A 12,390-nucleotide genomic window follows, 5' to 3' on the forward strand; every position below is an offset into this window, starting at 1 on the left:
TTAATTAATTTAGCATGTGCTTGCATTTAGATTTAGATTTTCAATTTAATCTTTGCATGGGATTTATTCAAATAATTGAATTTATTTTAATTCAATTTAGCATTTGAATATATCTAGAACTTGACTTTGATTTTCAATTTGATTTTTGAAATCATGCACATGTAATTGAATTTGGAAGAAATTAGAAGAATATGAAATTAGAATTTGGGGATTTGGAAATGGAAGAATTAGTTAGTTAATTAAATAATTTAAAGAAACTATTTAATTATTTAGGAATGGAACTTAATTAAATAATAAAGATTATTTAATTTAAAGGATTAAATCATAATTAATTAAATAATTAATATTTAGAAAAGGGTTAAATAAATAGCTGATTAGAGAGATAGAAATTGAATAATTAGTAATTTATTTAAATAATAAAGATTATTTAAATTGGGGATTAAAAATCAGAATTAATTAAATAATAAATATTTAGAAAATAGTTTAAATGATTAAATGATGATAGAATAGGAAATAGAATAATTAGTAAGATTATGAGGAAAAATGAATTTAGAAGAATATGATTAATTAACTTAATTAAATAGTTAAAGAATTATTTAACTAATTAGAGGAATAATTAGTACATGATCAATGAGACATTTTAAGGTGTCTACAGTCTGATTTGCAAATCGTGCCTTTCTAGGTAGGGTCGTACTATCATCATTTGCTTGGGGACCATTAAAAATAAATGCAAGGGTTTAGGTTTAGTTTTACAGCTTAAAATTTATTGTCAGCAGCTAATAAGAAGAAGTCAAGGGTTTTTTTGGAGGAATTGCATCATATTGAAGCTACATCAGCGAATTAGGGGGGGGATTGGGTCAATTTGGTGATCCCTCTTGGCAAGATTTTAGAATAAGCTTTAGGATTGTCAGTTATTCATTTAATTGTTTTTGATAATTATTGTTTAGAAGTATAAAATATGTTGGAGTAGTTGGTTCACTTTGGAAGCTCTTGTAGCAACATTCCTCTTCAATAAAGTCAATAAAGAAGTCCTCCAGGCAAGGTGTTGGATCCCTGGTAGGCCAATTTGGCATGTTAGTGTTGGAATTCAATTATTCTTAGTATTTGTTAATTTCTGTTAATAAATCAGACATTTTGAAATCTAGATTCAATAGTTGTCATTTATTATTGCTTGCATTTCCAAATTGCATTATTCATTCTATCAACCAAAAAACCCAAAAAACGCATTAAAACTCACAACTTCCTCAAAAACTCCAAATAACAATACGCTAGTCAAAGATTGATATTGAAACATTACAAATCAGAATTGTGTCATTCCTAATTGACATCTTTCACATATACATATACATAAAATAATCAAAGTAATTAAAATCATCAGAAGAGGATTTTAACATTGCATACATTCTAATATATTTGAATGATGCAATATTATCCATTTCACATCTAATCATTAGTTAAATATCAATGATAATAATCTCATCCAATTTACTACATTAATTAACAACATAAGTATTATTTCATTACAACAATAAACATTTAATTATTTCCCGAATCAACATTATAACATCATCTTCATCATAACGATCCATTGAGTCTAACATGAATATCATCAATTATATCAATAAGTATTAAATTATTTCACATAATAAAGTAACATAAACATAATTTGCTATTTATAATTCAATCAATCAAGTTAGCATCATTTTTTACATTTTAATCATTACTTAAATCTGCATCTCACGCATAGTAGTTCTAAATCACTACATCATGTTAGAAGCAAGGTTGTTATTGCACTAAAATATCGACTTGTTAATGTTTGATACAACCACTAGACTTATAGAATCCACGGGAGGTGGTTAAGAAATGTCACAAACCTAAGCATTGCGCTGCACAACGCAAGGAGATCAAGGGCACACACCTTACAACAATCCCTCCCAGCGCAAGCCAGGGGGTTTGAACTTGTGACCTAGGCTTGGATACCACTTGTTAGAAGTATGGTTGTCATTGCACCAAATGATCGATCTTTTAATTCTTGATACAACCACTAGATCTATAGAATCCATAGGAGGCGGTTAAGCCATGTCACAAACCCGCACTACACAAGGAGACTAAGGGTGCACACCTTGCAACATATCAGTCTACCATGGTCATCAAAGAGATCATCATGCATCTTAATGCAATTAATAATCACAAATCACCATAAGGTAATCCGACATATCGTGGGTCTAACACAATCACATAACACTCATATCAAACAAGGCATAAGATAGGCACTAAAGTCCATACAGGATAATCAAATGAATCATCCATAACAAGATCAAAGCACCATAGAATGATTTATATTCAAAATGCAAATGGCACAACGACAAGCACACAACCAAATCCACATCGAGAAGCAAGAATATTGAAAAGCAAACTGAAGCGGCATTATACATTCAACTCAGATTTAGATCTGTCTTATCATATTGTGCCTATAGCATGTTATTCATGCTATTTTATGTCAAATTTCCATCATTTACCCTAGATATAGCATTCAGATTGCATCCTTTCAATTGCATTTTCAACTTAATAAAAAAAGGATATAATTTAATTTGCATTCAACCCTCTTCCTAATACAATTGAGGTTAAATCTATTGGGTTCATTCTCCTTTTAATATTTTGTGTGAAAATAAGTGGATTTCCTAGTTTACATAGATTAACTTGTGAAACCCTATTTTCCAACCAAAAGACTATTGCAAACTGTCAAATATTTTCAATTGTGAGACAATTTCGATTGCAAGCTTTCTCGCAAGAGAAAGCCTATTGGCACAAAAAACTCTAATATAAAAAAAATTATAATGTTATAATAATAAGAATACTGTTATAAAAGTAACTCTTAATAACACCTACTAAAAATGGCTCTAAACATTACTTTCACCAATTTTCTTTCTAGTTCCATCGTTGTTTATCAAGAAAATGTGAAAGTTAGGAGTTAGAAACCCAAATTTTATTTTATTTTGCCTTGTTATAGTAGAGGCCTGCAATATTATTAGTACCAACATTGCATAGGTAAAGACTTGGATTTAACTGGTTACTATATCTTGCTCCAAAAATTAATTGTCCTATAGTAAAGTCAATATAGTGAAGTGGCATCATGCACAAATTAAATAGAGGCAATAAAAAAAGGTAGGGAAGGTCAATTTAAGTAGAAATTAAGTTTTTCTACATGGATAGTAAGGGAAATGTTATGTATGGGTGGCTATAAAAATTAATGATTTGACATTTGATTTGATGTAATGAATCAAATGGACCAATACAAAGTGAGTAAAATAATATTTGTATGATTATATAAAATAAAAAATAAATATAGACTATAGTATTTTTGTTTTAAAAAATATAATTCTTTGTAATAATTGATTAAACTAATAAAATAATAAAATTGAATGAATGCAATAGTATATTGTCTTGAAGAAACTAACCTTGACAAGAATAAAAAATCAACATCCTGTATAATAAGACCCTCAACATATATTCCAATATAAACCTTTCATTTTCTATTCTTTAAACACCATCTTCTAAATATATCTTTTTATGAGATTTTTATTAAGATAATAAAAGAAAATATTAGTAAGGAACACCACATTTAAGTGTGTACAAGCTAATTTCTACACAAAATGATATTTCAAAAATCTTTTAGATCTACAAAACACAACTTATTTTGTCCCATTTTTTGTGATTTAAAATGAATTGACTGATGATATAAAATCCTCCACATAAAAATCTTAGTATGGTTACTATTATTGGAAAAAAAAAATCTAAGGCTAATCTGTAAGAAATGGAAGAAAATTGTATTCTAGCGTGTTAGCCTATTTCTTTTACTTAAAAAAGCTCGACGACGCACTTGCTTGCGTAAGGGCTGGCCATTTGGAGCCCACTTCATTTGTCAATAATTTAGGAGACAAAATTCTATATTATTTTTCTTCGGCGACCATTCAATGGAGGCCCTGGTTATGTAGTTTATTGTCTATTTAATCAGACTAATTCGATGGTGTACGGCCAGATTGGATTTTGGCTGCGAAGATCAAAGTTGACTTGTACGATACATTTTAAAATGAAGAAAAGGCCAGGTTACAGTCTGGAAGTTAGGGTACCAAAGGAGGAATAATATTGGATATTCTCTTCCCGAGCTTTTATAAATACATGTCAATGGAGATACTTTTCTCATTGAGTTTTGTTGGGAAGCAAGCGACTGAGTTTTTGGTTTGCCTGTGCTCTCAGGTATTCAGCTTGGTTTGTTCACTACTTGCTGCAACGTTGCCTTTTTGTTTTCTGTTCTGCTGGTTTCTTGACCAGAAATATTTGTGGCGAAGATAATCGTAGTACCTGGATTTTTGCTTTAATTTCTCGATGAATCGTTTATTTGTATTCATAGCTTTCTTCATTTTTCTTTTTGCTGTTGGCATCGTTCACGCTTAATTTTATGAATTTTAACTGAAAAGGATGTTATGATGAAGTTTTTCATTTCAGTTACGTGTATTTAGTTCTGTGAGATTTTTATGTTAACAGCCATCTTAATTTTAGATTTATTGCTTCTGACTGTCGTCTTTCCTCATCTAGACAAATTGATTTGCAGGGAGTCTTAAGAAAAAGTAGGATTTATGTTTCTCAGTTTACATACTGCATTATTTGGCTTATATCCGTCAAATCTTCATCCGCATTATTCACGTTTTATTCAGTTGAATATTTTAGAGTAAAGCTGGAAAATGTTGTGAAGATTATTGCTGTTTCTGAATTTAATTGTCTGTAAAAAAATTTTATAGTTGTTTAAATGACATTTGATAACTTCCTATTATCTTGATAATAGATCACGATGATTCGAAAATTTTGATAAATACAATTTAATTATAAAACAACAATGATTTTCAGTAGCAATTGCGATGATCCGAAAATATTGATAAATACAATTTAATTTGAAAACAACAATGATTTCCAATATAAATTGTAAAAATCTGATATGATTTATGAATTCTGAAAATATGATATCATTAATGCTGTGAAGAATACTTTCTTGTTATGGTGATTTTGCTTCCAACCGTCTGAAAAGAAAATGTGTGCCAAAGGAGAAACAATCTTTATTCACATTATTGATCTTATATTTAGAACAAATTTCTGTGAATCTGTGAAATCCTTATATGAAACATAGCTTGGCGAGTATGGATTTAAAGTTCTGTGCTTGTGCTTGTCGCAGAAGATTTTGAGAAAGAATGGCCGGAAACCAGCTTCAAGTACTCAACAGCTTGGATGTCGCGAAGACGCAGTTGTACCATTTCACCGCCATTGTTATCGCAGGCATGGGCTTCTTCACAGACGCCTACGACCTCTTCTGCATATCCACAGTAACGAAGCTGCTAGGAAGGATCTATTACTACGATGAAAACAGTTCACAGCCCGGCGCCCTGCCGCCAAACGTTTCAGCGGCCGTAAATGGAGTGGCTTTGTGCGGAACCCTAGCAGGGCAGCTCTACTTCGGCTGGCTTGGAGACAAAATGGGGCGGAAGAAAGTATACGGACTAACCCTAATCCTGATGGTTGTGGCCTCCATAGCTTCAGGGTTATCATTCGGCAACACGGCCAAATCCGTGATGACAAGCCTCTGTTTCTTCAGATTCTGGCTAGGGTTCGGCATAGGCGGAGATTATCCTCTGTCGGCCACGATAATGTCCGAGTACGCGAACAAGAGAACCAGAGGCACCTTCATTGCAGCCGTGTTCGCGATGCAGGGCTTTGGAATCGTAGCGGGCGGTGCCGTGGCCATTATAGTATCAGCAGCTTTCAGAAAAAAGTTTGAAGCCCCAATCTTTGAAGTAAACCCTAAAAGCTTCCACGGCCCCTGAAGCGGACTTCGTCTGGAGGATAATTCTCATGGTCGGGGCCATCCCTGCAGCTTTAACCTACTATTGGCGCATGAAAATGCCAGAAACCGCCCGCTACACGGCCCTAGTTGCAAGAAACGCAAAGCAGGCCGCAGCCGACATGTCCAAGGTACTCGGAGTCGAAATTCATGAAGAGCAAGCAAATATTACAAGAATTGCAGACGGAGAAGCCAAATTCGGCTTATTTTCAGCAGAATTCATGAAACGGCACGGCCTACATCTGCTCGGCACCACAACGACCTGGTTTCTTCTGGACATTGCTTTTTACAGCCAAAACCTGTTTCAAAAGGACATCTTTACGGCCATCGGGTGGCTGCCCGCGGGCAAGAAAATGAACGCCATTGAAGAAGTGTATCGTATCTCTAGGGCACAATGCATCATTGCTATGTGCTCTACGGTCCCGGGCTACTGGTTCACAGTCGCTCTGATCGATCGAATCGGCCGACTTACGATTCAATTGCTCGGATTCTTTTTCATGACCGTCTTCATGTTCGCGCTCGCCATTCCATACAACCACTGGCGCGGAACCAAATGCGGCGACACATTCTGTGGCGGCAATCACACGGCCTTCGCTGCTCTGTACGCTCTCACCTTCTTCTTTGCCAATTTCGGCCCTAACAGTACCACCTTTATTATCCCTGCCGAGCTTTTTCCTGCGCGGTTTCGTTCCACATGCCATGGTATATCTGCTGCAGCGGGTAAAGCAGGGGCCATCATTGGGGCTTTTGGATTTCTTTACGCTTCTCAGAGCACTCACAGTAAAGAAGTCGATCATGGCTACCACAAGGGCATCGGCGTGAAGAATTCTCTCATTGTTTTGGGGATTACCAATGCTCTGGGCTTCTTATTCACATTTTGTATCCCTGAGACAAACGGAAAATCCCTGGAAGACCTTTCTGGCGAGAACGATGAAGAACATGGAGTCCAACTTGAACAGACACGTTCCACCACCACAACTGTGGAATTCTAGATTCCTGTCTGAGTAAAAAGCAAATCAGATTGTTAAGTTCGTATTTACAGTAGCAATAAATTTGCTTCAGCGATAGAATTCTCTTCATTGAAGGCGTCGCCTGTTAGCTTCGAGTGTGTTGCTTGTCGTGAAAAAGGTTATGCAGTTTGTATACCTGTGTTTTCCATTGTAATTGAAACGAGTTATTTGGGTGTTTAATGTTATGCAGCAGCAGATTGGGAGTTGCAGATTCAGTTCGGGGCCATTAGATTTTTCGACTTTGTACAACAGTCGTCATGTAACGTGCCCATTATTAGATCATGCAAAGGCGTCAACCTGTAATTTGAAAGTTTATGTAATGACGTGAGCCTGCAATTTCATGGTCTTTGGCTCTTCCAATTTAATATTGTTTGGATTTGGATTGATTGTAAACCAGTCTAAAATGGTAAATTCCATGGTCTTCCTTCCGTTCAGTTTAAATATCATGTAGATTTGGATTGACTGTGAACCAGTCTATTAATGTAATTGATATTTATTATAATAGACAATGTTTTTGAGTATTTTTTCAGATTCTATCTAAAATATTAATATATCTATTTGGTGCAATCAATTTATTTATTAATTAATTATTATGTAGATTAAGAATTTAAGCAACAATCCTATAGTTTATAATTAATCTTTTGTTTACAAATTTTAAAACAAAATATTTATCAATTTTATTTTTGATTTGTATCCAGAACAATCATAAAATTATTATTTAAATTTTATTACACTTTAGATACATTAAATTCTTCTAATAAAATTTTAATTATATCATTATTATTCATATATTAATTGGATCAACAATTCTCAATGTCATTAATAATTTGTTGTTACTTGAATTACATTGTACGTTTATATAACCATCGTAGTTCTTTTCTATTGTGAGGTGCTAGAATAAATTAATATGAAAATTTAATTATACCTTCCATGAAATTATCTTTTAAAAAAAGTAAAATCTATTTTATGAATAGTATTTTAATACCTTCAAGATAATATTTCTAAATTATTTTTAAGGTAAAAAAGTAAAATCTAAAATATAACTTATAACTAATATTTTACATTTTTATGTTACTAATTATGTATAATCTTTTTTAAAATAGTTTGCATATTTTTTTTAATTTGTTGAGTACTTGCGGATCAATTTGATATTGTAATAGAATTAATAAATGTCAATTATTATATTCTAAATAAATATTAATGGTCATTTGAATTAGTTGATTATTAGTCTATTTGGTAAGATTGTAGCTATATGATTTTGAAATAGAAATAGTCAATGCGATAACTGTAACTTCAAATTATATACATTGTAGGTCAAAATTAAATGTATTGTAATTTGATTTTTTAAAATGAGATTGTATTAGAAATAGTAAGATATTTTGTAATATTATCTAATTCTATTGCACTTATAGCTAATAGAATATTTAATTACATAAAATAAAAATTAAAAAAAATTAAGAAAAAAGAATATTGAATTACATGAAAATAACAAAACTAAAATAAATAATTTTTAATTTATAATAACAAAAATATTCTATTTTGAATATTATACTATTATTATATTAACAATATTACTTTCTTATCAAAGTTTAATATATTATAAGATAATTGTTAATTAGTGTTATGTTTAAAGTTATAGTAGGTTAGGGTTAAGTTAAATCTTTAGTTTATGGTTATGTTAAGAATCAATTAGAGATACAAATAGATAGATTTAAGGTTAGATTAAAAGTAGTGTCATATAAATAAACATTAAGATTTTTATATTATTGTATTTTCATTATTACACTTTTTAATATTTTTTAACATATTTTTTATTATATTATAAATTTTAATATATTTATTATTATGTTGTTGTTATTTATTTGTTTATTATTATAAATATTAGTATTATATTATTAATAACATTATTTTGTTATCAAGTATTTAAACATTGGCAACTATTGTTTCTTAAAATGGAGAGTGGAAGCGGAAGCGGAGGTGAGGCTAGGGTTTCTGCAGGGGAGTCAGACGAAGATGAAGATGACGATGACGATGAGGGGGAAGACTACCCTTTCCCCCCTTATTTATTTCTCCACCATGGCTTTGTTCCCCCTGTGGCTAGTCACGATTTGTGTTGCGAGGGGTCTGTTTTGCTGAAAGCTCGTATGGTGGTTTGGTCAGGTTTTTGGCGTTGGAGGCAGAGGGTCTTCCGGCTAAATCTGACAATTTGGTGAGTCGCAGGGACGTTGCTTTTGATGGGTTGCGATTTTCTCATAGATTCTTGCAGGCCAGTGTTTGGTGGAGCTTTTTTATCTTTTGCTCGACTGGTTTTGTGAGAATTGCTCCCTGCCCTTGCCTTCAAAATGGGGTCAATTTCTGGGTTGTTTTTGGGGGTTGTTCACTGGGAGGGATGTTGTTGCCCTTTTTATGGTCCCTATTTTTTCTCGGGTGTGTGGTTTTTCAGAGGTCTTTTGGGGCTCTGGATCTATGCCCCGTTGGAGGTTGTTTTGGGGTTGTTGGCCTTTTCATGCCTTTGTCTCTATTTTCTTTCTCATGGGGAGTCCGCTATGTTGGTTGTTGAGGTTAACTCAACTCCTTTGGAGGTGGAGTTATGCTTTGTCTTTCTTCTTGTGAGCAGCTGCAAGGATAGACTTTGGATGGCTTCTTCTTTTTGACAACCTCTTTGGTTTATTGTTGTTGTGGTTCTGGGAGCCATGTTAAAACCTAGTGCTCCGGGTTTGTGGAGTCTGTTAAATCCCTGTGGGGTGGATTTTATTGGGTTTGATTGCTACATTGTAGCCCCTATCTTTTTAATCTAGAACAAGGTTAAGGGAGCCTTTTTAAAACCCTTTTTGGCTCTGAGTCCGGGATCTGATCTTCTTGGTGCTTATTATGCTTATCTTGGATCTTGTTTTCTGGAGGGTCTCGATGACCTTCATGTTCATAGCTCCAAGGCTTGGTGCTTCATGGTATTTAATGTACATCTTAAGGTTTCCCTGGCATTTCCTATTGAGGTGGGCCTGTCTTCTATGGAGGGGGAGATGGATGTTGTTGGAGGTGACCTAGCTCCTATTGAGGTGGAGGTGGATGCTATTGGTTATGCTTGGAGGCTTTTCAAGTCTTTTTAGGGTAAAAGTTTAGGGTGCCTCTTCAAAACCCTATATGGTTGTGGGAGCCCTATAAAACCCATTATTAAGGTTGAGGGAGCCTGGGAAAACCCTATGTATTGTTCTCTTTCTAGGGCTGGGCTGGATGCTGATAGTTTTCAAGGGCCCAGTCTAGCCATTCTTTGTTTTTGGTTAGGATCATTTTTTGCTGAGAATTCTGCTTCAGGTTAAGGGTGCCTAGGAAAACCCTGTTTGTTCTCTGAGGGTACTAGTCATACCCTCATTCTCTATCTTTGAGAGATCTACTAGTCGTTTTAGACCCGTTGGTTCTGCCAACATGGTTTTTTTTGTTCTATCTTTGTAATCTTTTTGGCGTCTATTTAGTGTTGGTTGTTGGGTGTCTTTGATCTATTTGCTTGCAACGTCCCTTTGTTAATACCAGATCCATGTAAAATCCAAGGGTTTCAGGTCCCTTCAAAACCCGTTGTTTGGGGTTTCTGGTCCCCTCAAAACCTATTTAACCTAATCAAAAACATTATTTTATTATCAAACTTTTTTATTATTAAATTGTATTAAATTGCATGAGAATAACTAAAATAATATTGTTAATTTATATTTTTTATATTATATATATATATATATATATATATTTATTTATTTATTTTTATATAATATTAAACTTTAAAAAATTAGATATGGATTTTAAATAATTTGTTATATATTTGTTTATTGGATGTGTAAAATAAATTTGAAAAGATAACAATAACTTTAATATTATTGACTTGGGCAAATAATATAATTGATGCTAATAGGGTTAGGTAATTAATAACGTACAAATATTCATACCCTATTTTTAGGGTTAAAAATTAACTGTCCCATTTACCAAAATAGCGTTGGTATCTCTAAGGTATTTAGGATTAAAAAGAGGATTAATTTTGTTTTCTTGTATATAATAATGTGAATATAGTTAAATATCATTAACACTATTAACCTTGAGGGGTGAGTAAATTGCTAGTAACATTTTATTTGAAATATTTTTAATAATTAGTGATTAATATAGGGTTATTAAATAAATAAATAAAAATATACTATTATAATGAATATTGGAGTTGAGGAAAAATCAATTCTACAACTCCCAAAGATCGCCTGCATGCAAACCTATCACAGAAAGAGAGAAGCAAAATAGCTATGGAGGCCAGAATTTAGAGATCCAAAAAAGAGGAGTCATATTGATTGTGCAACAAGAATGCAATTCAATAATTACAATTGTTATAAAAATACAAAGAGAGAATCCTTATAAGAGTATACTTGAAACCCTAAAGGAGAAAACCCTAAAGAATTATAAGATTCCTAAGTTTAGCTTAAGCATAAAGTATAATAGACTAATAATTGAATAAATAATTATTAGCTAATAAAAGATAACTCCAACACCCCCCCTTAAGATGAACTTAGGGAGTAGCTAAAAAATAACTAAGGACTAAAAAAGCATGTAAAAAATGCAGGAAAGCAAAAATGGGTCCCGACAACTAGGCCTGATGAGGTACCCAAGTACAATAAAATCTTTGTAAAGTGGAGAAAAAGGAGAAAACCCTGTGGGAATACAACTTCTCTCCAAGAAGAGATGAAAGCTCAAGTGAAGGACTAAGAAGCCTCCAAAAAAGAGTGTTCCAGAAGATAGGAACAAAAAGAAGAGAATGAAGAACACCACTGAAGCATGAAATAGGTGCAAACACTATCGAAGAGTAACTGTTGATCTGAAGAACCTCCACTGAAATAGAACATGACCAGGTAAAGAAGACTGTAATCTGCATGAGTGCCCTCAAATGACACTACTCGAATCGGATGGCAAACAAAGGCAAACAACTAAACTCGAAGATACAGATGGCATGAAACACCAAAGCCTGAAGAGATGATCAATTGAACCAAGGAAGCATTAGAACTATAGGATAAACCTCCCCATAATGCTGAAAAGGGAGAGGGATAGGTACACTGAAAAGAACGACCAACAAGAATTGCATGATGAAGAACCAGGAACAATGAAGGTGCAGAGAAAGTACATAGTGTCATGGAAGGAGTTCCCTCACTTGACACACATCATGAGGCTAATGTCATGGAAGGAACACTCACGTGACAAAGGTAGATGGAAAACAAAGGCAAACATCAACCCCTCCATGGCACTTTATAAGTAGTGCATGTACAGTAAAGCACCAGATGTGCAAGATACCAAGTATACAATGCATGATGGCATTTTATCTTAGTGTGTTTGCATAAATAAAATGCTACAATTATCAAAAGAGATAGAAGACTGGAAACAGAAAGAACAACCAAAGACGAGACATCCTACTCAAAGAAAGAGATCATAGGACCTAAAACATCCAGGATATTCACCAGAGTGCTGGAAAGA

The 12,390-nt window shown here is 33.4% G+C and overlaps 1 pseudogene; it reads left to right on the top strand.

Moving 5' to 3' along the window:
* Nucleotides 1-4,005: 4,005 nt before the first annotated feature.
* Nucleotides 4,006-7,395, top strand: LOC131078193 (probable inorganic phosphate transporter 1-2; annotated as a pseudogene).
* Nucleotides 7,396-12,390: the final 4,995 nt, after the last annotated feature.

This window comes from Cryptomeria japonica, chromosome 10 (genome assembly GCF_030272615.1).
Source record: "Cryptomeria japonica chromosome 10, Sugi_1.0, whole genome shotgun sequence".
Lineage (NCBI taxonomy): Eukaryota > Viridiplantae > Streptophyta > Pinopsida > Cupressales > Cupressaceae > Cryptomeria > Cryptomeria japonica.